This window comes from Lathyrus oleraceus, chromosome 3 (genome assembly GCF_024323335.1).
Source record: "Lathyrus oleraceus cultivar Zhongwan6 chromosome 3, CAAS_Psat_ZW6_1.0, whole genome shotgun sequence".
Taxonomy (NCBI): domain Eukaryota; kingdom Viridiplantae; phylum Streptophyta; class Magnoliopsida; order Fabales; family Fabaceae; genus Lathyrus; species Lathyrus oleraceus.
The window spans coordinates 45,568,315-45,579,549 of NC_066581.1; the positions used below are offsets into that span (position 1 = coordinate 45,568,315).

An 11,235-nucleotide genomic window follows, 5' to 3' on the forward strand; every position below is an offset into this window, starting at 1 on the left:
GCAACATCTGGTTTTTGGCAACAGACATATGGTATTGCAGTTTTGGTTCAAAACCATTCTATCAAAGATTCATTCTATAAAGAAGATCTACAATTCATGGAGAATAGTTAATTTAGATGTACTGGTGCAACATGTGGAATAAGATGTTTCAGTATGTGTGCAGTACCACATTTGGGCCTGGTCAGCAGGCCATGATGGATGTTGCTTGGTGCAAAATTTCTGATTGATAATCAATCAAATTTACTGGAGATGATTTACCAATATTTGTTTGACAGCTTTTGAAGATCAATCAGAGTTAAATGAGATTTAAATTTGAATTTGAATGTAACAAATAATTTATTTTGGAGATTTTTATGGAGCATATTAAATCCAACAAGATTCCGCTATTATTCTAGACAAATTTAATTCAGAGATCCAAGAGGAGAAAGCCCATAAGATATTATTATATAAGGAGAATCAAATCTCGTGTTTAAATAAGGATTTTTGTGAACAAGATTAAGTTCTTTGTGCCTATGGTTTGTGAGTCTTTTGTTTCTTGTATTCCACGCTAATATTGTATTATTGTTGAATCTATTTGTGTACATCATTCTATGTTCCATTAACTTGGCATAATTGTTGGTTTGTCCTAGTTGACTTATAAATTCAATAATCAATAGAGTTGTTATTGAAGTTGATCGCTAGAGGTTAGTCATTGAGAGAAAGTGGGAGAGGTTATAGGTTCTCATATTTAGGGAGAGTCTTGTATAGAAAGTCATTAGGATTAGAAATATGCATTGGAAAAAATAGGGTTGTTGTTCATAGAATATTAATTGTATTAATTCGAAGTAGTAAATTTCCTTTCTTGGGTAGAATGCCCCCCAGACGTAGGTGTGGTTTCACCGAACTGGGTTACCAATCTCTTATGTTGTTTTTTTACTTTTATTAATAGTCATTGCAAATAAAATTACCAAAGGGAATTGTGTCTGTCGAAATTTGAAAGAAATTCTTGGATCAGAATATGTCAATGACAACCTAGGTACATACACCTTATTATCAATATTTCTTCCTAATAAAATCATTCCTTCAAGTTCATATGTTATCATTTTTGTGATGATTAATCGAGTTCCATTACACAATCCAGAATATTGATATATATTTCTCAATAACAATATTAATAATGCAATCTTGAGTTTCAACTTGTGATTTAGAAGGCTAGAAACACTTATCGTGTTTAAAAATTCAGATGTGTGTAAATCATTAAATACATTTATATCTCGATTCACTAAATATGAAATGTCAAAACTTAAGTATGTCTTTAATTCATTAGGAATCAATGACAACATATATTCACTGATGTCATTAACAATTTCATTTTTTGAAGCAAAGAATAGTTCTACCTTAAAAAGATAAATACTCACGTTTATACTAACTTAATAATGAATTAAGTAAGTAAAAATAAAGAAATAATGACGTAAATATTCCAGTAACTCCAGTAACTTATTATAACTTCCATAACAAAAATAAAAAATTTATTCACTATTAATTAATTATTTAATTAAAATAAAACTCAGACACCCCATTACTCTCCATCAATTCCATTTCATAATCAATTGTCCTCATCCCATCTATTCGTGGGGCATATTTTTAAGGTGATAAATAATTTTTATTTAATATATTAATGTCATTAACAGTGAGCCTGAAAGTGATGAGGAGGAAATGCCCATTCCTCATGTGAGAGCCAAAAGGAATAGAGTGAGGCCCAAGTACCTCAAGGGTTATGTGAGTCACCTAGTTCTAGAAGGTTGTTCAGTCATACAGTTTTGTTAGTAATAGATTGAATTGAGTAAGAAATGCATGTGCTGAGTGGAGTGGTACTATTGGAACCCTAGGTGCTATAGTATTATTTATTGGGACTTGTGTTATTCTTACCCTTCATTTTTCATACATACATTACAATGAAGTAAAATGTTGGTTGCATGGAAACTTAAGCAAAAATAAATTAATAAAATAATAATATTAGTACAAGTTATGTATATTTATATGGTGTAAGTGTTAAAATAAGTGTAAATATATATTTTCTACATCGTGATCGTATACATGAAATCTACAAATTTTATTTTTTAATAATTATTTATACTTTGGTTTGCGTGCAAGAGCATTATGCTTTATAATTACATAAAGTATATATGATACGGGTAATGAAATGCAATGTCAAAATAGCAAAATTGTATTTATTGTATCCCCTACATATCAATAAGACTCACAAAAAATGATTGAAGAAATAATATCTATTTGTCTCTATATTTTATGCTAAATTCTTCAAATTGCTTTGTATTTTATCTTTATTTTCATACCATAATCACTGTTGAAAATTTCTCAAAATCTATGGAGAATTTCAATCAATCTTGATGAAAAAGATTGTTATCACCCACACTATAGCAATGAAAAGAAAAGAACAATGGATAAATAAAGAGTGTAAAGAATGATGAAGGAGAAGAGTACTAAAATTCTGCAGAGTTTCTCTCTGCCCACAAACTGTGGAAAACTTCTAATTCACTTTGCAACTGCAAAATACTGTGAATACAATGTTATGAATACTTTATTCATTTCATTACAAAAATAAGGGTTACTCCCTCTATTTATAGATTTAGGTTAACTTGAACCTCAAAAGCCAAAGCCCAAAACTATAAAAGCCCAAAATAGCTAACACTACTAAAATAGGCCTAAGTCGAAATCCTGTATGAAGCAACATGCTTCGACACTTCGACACACTAACACAACTTAACACACTAGGTGATTCGACACTTTCTTGTTTCTGTCGAGCAACATGCTTCGACACAAGGAATTACAATTCAACACACCACTTAATTCATTATGTCTAAGTTATCTACATTCATCATAGCTCTTAGTCTTCTGAACATTTTTACCTGCACTCCCTTCGTCATGATAGCTGACATGCTGTCGATCTTTATGGTAATTGCTCCATGACTCTTCGTTGTTATCTCTTCGACTAGATTCACCATCCACGTTGCTTTACATGCACAAAGAGAAACATCTATATATTCTGCTTCGCACGAAGATAATGCCATTACTGGTTCCTTTCTCGAACTCCAAGCAATTGATGCACCACATAGCATAAACACATAGCCAGCTGTGGATTTTCGATCCTCAACATCACTACACCAACTTGATTCAGTATATCTCACTAATTCGTATTCTTTTCCTTCATCAGCTGCAAGAAACAAAATGTCATAGTCAAGACTTCCTTTCAGATACCTTAATATCCTCTTCATCCCTGCTAGATGTGATACCTTTGGCTTCTATATGAACCTACTCACCATACCTACACTATATGTTAAGTCAGGTCTTGTATGACAAAGGTATCGAAGTGACCCAATAAGTCTTCTATATTGGGTTGCATCGATATCATCTTCATCTGAATCTTTCGACAGTTGTAATCTGGGCTCAGCTGGAGTCAAAGTTGGGTTGCAATTTTGCATCTCAAATCTCTTGAGTATTTCGCCTGCATACCTTCTTTGGTGCATCTTCAAACCTCTACCACTCTTGTAGAGTTCGATGCCAAGGAAATATTAAATGTCACCCAGATCTGACATTTCAAATTTCTTATTGAGATCACCTTTGAAGTCTTCGATCTCCTTCTTGCAGCTATCTGTTATCAATAGGCCATCGACATAGAGACATAGTATAAGCAATTCATTCTTGCTTCTTCTTACATATACTCCATGTTCACTTGTGCACTTCACAAATTCCTTTTCCCTTAGAAAACCATCTATCTTCTTGTTCCAAGCTCTTGGAGCTTGTTTAAGTACGTATAAGGCTTTATGCAGCCTGTACACTTTTCTTTCTTCGCCATGTTTCACAAACCCAACTGGTTGTGCAACATAAACTTCTTCTTCTAAGGGGCCATTAAGGAATGCACATTTCACATCCATCTGATACATCTGCCATTTGTTCATGTTTGCTAGACCAACAACCAACCTGATTGTTTCGATCCTAGCAACTGGTGCAAAAACTTCATTGAAGTTGATTCCTTCTTTCTGAAGAAAGCCTTTCGCCACAAGCCTCGCCTTGTGTCGAGTCACTTCTCCTCTGGGATTCAACTTCACCTTCTATACCCACTTCACATCGATGCCTTCTTGTCTTGGGGCAATTTGACAAGTGACCAAGTGTTGTTGACTTCGATTGACTTCAGTTCTTCGTCCATTACTTTCATCCACTTCGAATCTTTCAATGCCTCAGTTGCATTGACTGGTTCGACATCTGCATATAAAGCATAGAGTACCAGCTCATATTCTTCATTGACCATATCATCTGATGTAATTACACATTCTTGCAACCTTGCAGACACGTGTCTTGTTCTCTAAGGTCTGCTTGGGCCTGCTTCACCTTTGACTTCTTCCTGTCGAACTTCTCTTTCGACTTCACTAGCTGGTTCATCATAAAAGATTCTCACTGAATCTTTATTGACATTGTCAGTCCAATCCCACTCCTTAAGCTCATATATGATCAAGTCCCTACTGATCACCACTTGTTTATTCACTGGGTCGAACAACTTGTATCCTCTAGTCAAATGATATCCTATCAGAATCATCAGACTCGACTTGTCAATAAGTTTTCTTCTCAACTGATCTGGAACATGTCTATGTGCTATAGATCCAAACACCCTTAGATGACTCAAGCTCGGATTGACATCAAACCAACATTCTTCTGGCGTGATTCCTTCTAGCTTCTTCGTTGGACATCTGTTCAAGATATATGTCGCAGTCGACACAACTTCTCCCCATAATTCTTTGGGTAGATGCTTGCCTTTCAATATACTTCTAACCATATTCATAATAGTTCTATTCTTCCTTTCTGCAACTCCATTCTGCCGTGTAGTGTAATGTGGTACCACCTCATGCACAATCCCTTCTTTCACACATAATGCATCGAAGTCTTTCGACACATATTCTCCACCATCACTCATCCTCAAAATGTTGATCTTTCGACCGCTCTATCTTTCGACCATAAATTTAAACTAGGCAAATACCTCGATCACTTCACTTTTCTTCTTGATCAGGTAAGACCATAGTTTTCAATTTAAATCATCTATGAATGTAACAAAGTATTTGTTACCTCCAATCGAATCCACATGGAGAGGACCACATACATCAAAGTATATGACTTCAAGAATTGCCTTCGACCTGCTTCCTGCATCCTTACTGGAGTTGTTCTTATGCTGCTTCGCTTTCACATATTCTTCACATACTTCGTTTGGAATGTCGATTTATGGTAATCCTGAAACCATATTTCTTCTCTTCAAATCTCTGATGTCTTTGAAGTTGAGATGGTCAAGTCTATAATGCCATATCCATTCATCTTTGCTGGCTATTCTTGCAAGGAACTTATGCTCCATCACATTTAGTTCAATCTTGAAGGTTCTATTCTGAGACATTAGAGCCTTCAAGATCAACCTTCCATTTAAGTCGAGAACTCTCATCATCTTGTCTTCGATCGACACTCTGTAGTTCTTTTCGACCAACTTCCCTATGCTGAGCAAATTACTCTTCGTGCCTGGTATATACAACACATTTGAAATTACTAACCTCTTGCCATCTTTCCTCATAATCATAACATCACCAACATCTTCAACTATTAGAGTGTTGTCATTTGCAAATTTTACCATGTTCTTCATTGAGGGCTTTATGTTGAAAAACGAATCTTTCCTTCCATACATGTGTGATGAGCATCCTGAGTCCAAGTACCACTGGTCCTTGAATCTCTCCTCATCTCTTGTTGTAACCATCATCAATGTCTCTTCTTCTTCATGTTTCTCTAGCTTTGCATAAGTTTCTTGATTCTTTTGCATTTCTGGATAATCACTAGAATAGTGACCATACTTCTAACAATTGTAACACTAAATGTGACTATTGTCTAGCTTTTGACCATCACCTCTTCCTCTACCTGTAACACCACCTCTTTGGTTGCCTTGGTGCCAGGGTTTTCTCTAATTCAACGAGTTTCCTTCTTGCTGATTTCGATCAGTCGAATTGTGGTAGCCTCATTTTCCTTTGTTTCCATTCCAGCTTCCTTTGTCTTTCCTTTCTTTTGCTGATTGCGCCTGCAAAGCCATATCACTCTTCAACTTTCCTGCAGCTCTTTCATCCATTATTTGTTCATAAGATTCAAGTGTCCCTTGAAGCTCTTCCTTTGTCAGTTTTGACAAATCTTTCGACTCTTGTATGGCTACTACCACATGGTCGAACTTTGGAGCCAATGACCTCAAGATCTTTCCAACAACAGATCTTGATGTCAACACTTCTCCACATACATTCATTTGATTCACCAGTTTCGTAACCATAGTGAAGAAATCAGTTATGCTTTCATTGTCTTCCATCTGAAGCAATCCATACGTTCTTTTGTGAGTTTGTAACCTCACATCTTTCACCTTCTCCGCGCCTCCAAACGATTTCTCCATAATTTCCCATGCTTCTTTCGCTGACTCTGCATCACTAACCTTTTCAAAATTATTTGCATCAACACATTGATGGATTATAAAGAGAGCTTTATAATCTTTCTTCTTCAATTCTTCACAAGATCTCAAAGATCTTGATAACAAAACATAACCTTTATCTGCTTGCACCAGTTCTCATAATTGTTGTTCTTGAGAATCAGAAGATTTGCTGGAAAATGCCCGTTTGGATGATTTGTTGCCATGGTCATTTTCCTTCCACGAGTCGATTAAACTGGAGCTCTTGATACCAGATGTTGGAAATCCCAAAAAATCTATGGAGAATTTCAATCCATCTTGATGAACAAACTCAGTTCAAATCCCAAGCTAATCACATTATGTGTTTGCCCTATCAATTTTATTTAAGCTGATTCATTTCCAGCCTTAAACCAGTGATTCATCGTGAGGTTCAGGCTTTCCAACCACAAACCCTTTCTTAGGCGATTAGCCTCGCAAAGCTGCAAGAAGGGAAAATGTTGGATCGCTACCATCATACTCCAAAACCCAATTATCCATCACATTCACCATCACAAACTCCGCAACCCTCTTTTAAATCTACTTTATCCATTTCACCACCCAAACCTCAACCCCTCATCAAACTTCTATCTCTTTCTGAACTCCAAGACCACCAATACTATGGCTTATGTCAAAGTTGTGATGGATAGTTTAACACAGGCCACCGATGAAAACATCAATTTTATCTCCTCATTTTTAAACTTGAGGAATCTGAATGCAACGATGATGCAACTGCATTTCAATTGGAAGTTGTGGGTGCTTCTATTTAGGACCCAGATACACCCATACCTGATCCGGCCCAAATAAGCCTACATGTGTTGATGGGCCATACAATTCCTCAAACACTCCGGGTTATGGGCCACATCAATGAAAAACCCATTATGGTTCTCATTAACTCAGGAAGTACACATAACTTCCTTCAGGATGTATTTACATTCAGTTTGTCAATATTCAAACATTTAATATTCAATTACACACACTTTTCATTGCACTTTTTTGCACAAATTATCTGAGATTTTTTTGAGTTTAATCTCTAAGTGAATTAAAACTAGTGATTGTTTACTAAAAAATACAAGTAAATAAGTTGTCATTATGAGAAGCACGCACCATATAAAATAGGTAAAAGAACATCCCGAGAGAAGGATCCCAAGACTTAAGCTCAATATAATACTGGAACATCTTCATGTAAGCCCATGCCTCCGTGTGAAGCTGAGAATGGGACACCTTCAAATGCTTCAAGATGACCACTTCGAAATAAGAGAAATGTAGTCCCAGGCCTATCTTAGTGAAGAGACATTCGTAAAGTGGGAGCGAGCAATTGTCAAAAGAGCTGCATATTATTTCTCCAGACTAATTAGAAGAATCAACCAGTTTAGAGAAACGTCGCTCGCCATACCGACATGATCTATAGTCGTCTCACGATTCAGAATGGACGGGGTACCCAACACTTCTACATCCACCCAGTCGTACTTTTGAGTGACTCCACCAATGTCATGCCCCTTCTGGACATTTCGTCGAATTTAAAATGATATTCATGTTTGATATAATAAACTACATTTGGCATACCCCAGACACTCCATCCGAACCCTAATTTCAACGTCATTAGGTTCACGACTTTGGGTTCTTTGGAAAGCTTGGACGAAATCGTCAACAAGTGATGACACTGAACTTCACCGTATTTTCGACTCCGATTTCACATGCATTTCAGTAGTTTTATTATCATTTTGTTGTGTTATTACTATGTTTCTCTTTGTTTTCAGGTTTTTACTTTAATCGGAGCCCCGATCGAGAAAAGGAGTGAAAAAGAGTTAAAAACCCTAAAATTCAGCATTTTGTACTTGTGGCTGGCGCCATAGACACTGCCATGACGTGTCCTAGCTCAACTTCCCTCAATTGCCACGTTCCCCACTACTTCCACTAAGGCGCCTCAGATTGGCCTTGTGCCGGGCACCATGGCCTTGTGGCGGGCGCCACAAGAGGAAAAGTTTTCCCTCCCATTTTCAAGTTGAAGGGCATCCTTGTCATTTCCCTTATTTTACTTGCCTATAAATAGGGACTCAAATTCACTTGTTTAATCATCCAAACTTAGAGCAGAGGCAAACTTAGAGCAAACTTTGTTTCACTTAGGCATATATTCATTATTTTAAGTCGTAATCGCTTCACATCGAGGTGTTACCATAATTGTGTAATCGAGTTTTGTGATCGAGTCTGTAATCGAGTTTGGAGCACTTTGGAAGGAAGTTAATCCTGCCGCCATTTTCATTTCCGCTTTGCAATTTATTCAACCCTCCGATTGGAGCAGGTTTTTATTACTTTGCCTTTAACTATTTTATTTTCCTGCACTCGCACTTTACTTTATTTATTTTCTCGCACTCGCTTTACTTTATTTATTTCTCGCACTCGCTTTACTTTATTTATTTCTCGCACTCGCTTTAATTTATTTATTTTCTCGCACTCGCTTTACTTTGTTTATTTCCCGCACTCGCACTATTTTTATTTATTTCTCGCACTCACACTACTTTTATTTATTTCTCGCACTCGCACTACTTTTATTTAAATTAAATGCACCTTTACTTTACCATGTATAACTAAATCTATAAGGTTAGGATGTAAGGATCGTAATTAAACCGATAATCCGTACAATTGTTCGTAGAAACACTTAAGGGCTATTTTGACTTTCAACCTAAGTTTTCCCGCACTTAATTTCCGTTGGGTAAGATCGAAAGTCGTCCAACGTCTTTTTAAACTTAGTTGTTTTTAACTATTTCAAAAACAGCGAAAGCGCTTTGTTTAGTTCATTAGGAGTTTTTAACTTAAGAAGAAAAGAGATTTTAAAACTATTTTCGGACGCGTTTATAAGTTTAGAGTCTGGTTCGTGAGAACCTTTTTTGGTTAAGAAATCCAGGTTAAAATACTTTTCAACTTAGTCAAGATACTATATTTCTTAAAAATAGGTTTACTACTCTAACGCAATGCGCGCCTTTTTATAATTGACAATAAGAGGGTTTGATTAGGGAGTACAACTCGGTTCTGAATACGCGAAAGCGACAGTTCCTGTTAAATTGGTTCTTTTCAAAGTATGAAACACTGCCCATAAGTAGTTCTATTAGCAAGTACTTGGATTATTAATTGATTATGTGAATTACATTCGAGTCTGTCTTTATTAATTGAACTTTATTAATTACTTTACTTTTCATTGCACACTCTAAAAACCCCTAATTTGATTACCTTAGATAAACACCATAACAATAGATAACGATAGATTGACACTTGGTCTCTGTGGATTCGACAATCTTTTATATTACTCTGACGCGTTCGTATACTTGCGAAAAGCCCGCATCAAGTTTTTGGCGCCGTTGCCGGGGACCAATTTCGTCAAATTTCATTTCCCTGTTGTTATATCGTTTAGACTTAGGTTATTTCCCGCCGGTCAATGCAAAGAGCTCGCAGCACCGGAAGTTTAAGTTTAGTATACCCCCTGGCGGAACCTGAACGTTACGCTCGCGCACGTTTATTCTTTCATAGAATTAGGAAAGCTATAGCCGAAGATTAAAAACAAAGACCTCTTAAGGATTTCGCTCAACCATCCAACGAAGAACCTAGTTCTAGTATAGTAAACCCAACCATCCCAGTTAATAATTTCGAACTTAAACCATCCTAGTGCAACAGAGACAATTCGCAGGTCTCGCTACTGAGAACCCAAACCAACATTTAAAAATATTTCTTCAATTAGCAGACACTTTTAAAACCAATGGAGCTTCTCCTGAGACAATCCATTTAAGATTATTCCCTTTTTCCCTCAAAGATAAAGCCCTATCTTGGTTAGATTCCCTTCCACCCAATTCCATTAGGACTTGGGATAACCTTAGAAGAGTATTCCTTGCTAGCTATTTTCCCCCGAGTAAGACCGCCGTTCTTCGAAACCATATAACTAGATTTACCCAGAACCAAGGAGAATCGTTGTTCGAAGCTTGGGAGAGATATAAAGAGTTGTTAAGAGCATGCCCACATCATGGTTTAGAAAATTGGTTAATCATTCCAACCTTCTATAATGGACTTCATTATAACACTAAGATGACCATCGACGCTGCCGCAGGCGGTGCTCTGATGAACAAACCTTATCCTGAAGCTAGTGCCCTCATCGAAGATATGGCTCAAAACCATCAATCATGGGGAGTCGAACGAGCGACAGTTGAGAAGAAGGAAGCCCAAGGAGGAGTGCATGAACTAAGCTCTATAGACATGATGCAAGCTAAAATGGACGCATTAGCCCTCAAGGTCGAACATATGTGCATAAACCCGAATACTGTAGCTGCGGTTTCGTCGGATTGTGAGATATGTGGAACCAAAGGACACCAATATGCAGAATGCAGTCTATTAAACGAAACCCACTTTGAGCAAGTGAACTACACCTAAGGGAACCCATGTTCGAATACCTATAACCCAGGATGGAGGAAATACCCGAACTTCTCCTATAAGAATAATAACCTTATCCAAAATAATGCACCTCTGAGACAATCAGGTTACCAAGCCCCAAGATCAAATCAACCTATGCAACATGTGCCACCAAAGCCGAACCTTGAGAAAATTATGGAAAATTTTATCACTGCTCAAACCCAACAAAATAAAGAGTTCATGAACCAAAACATTCACGTTAACGAACTGATTACCCAGTTAGGAACCAAGGTTGACCAAATAGTTACTCATACCAAGATGCTTGAAACCCAGAT

At 36.8% G+C, this 11,235-nt stretch overlaps 1 non-coding gene across 1 annotated transcript; it reads right to left on the reverse strand.

The window, feature by feature from the left end:
* Positions 1–10,417: 10,417 nt before the first annotated feature.
* Positions 10,418–10,524, reverse strand: LOC127132957 (small nucleolar RNA R71). Its single transcript, XR_007806959.1, has one exon. It is a non-coding gene; the product is annotated as a small nucleolar RNA R71 (small nucleolar RNA).
* Positions 10,525–11,235: the final 711 nt, after the last annotated feature.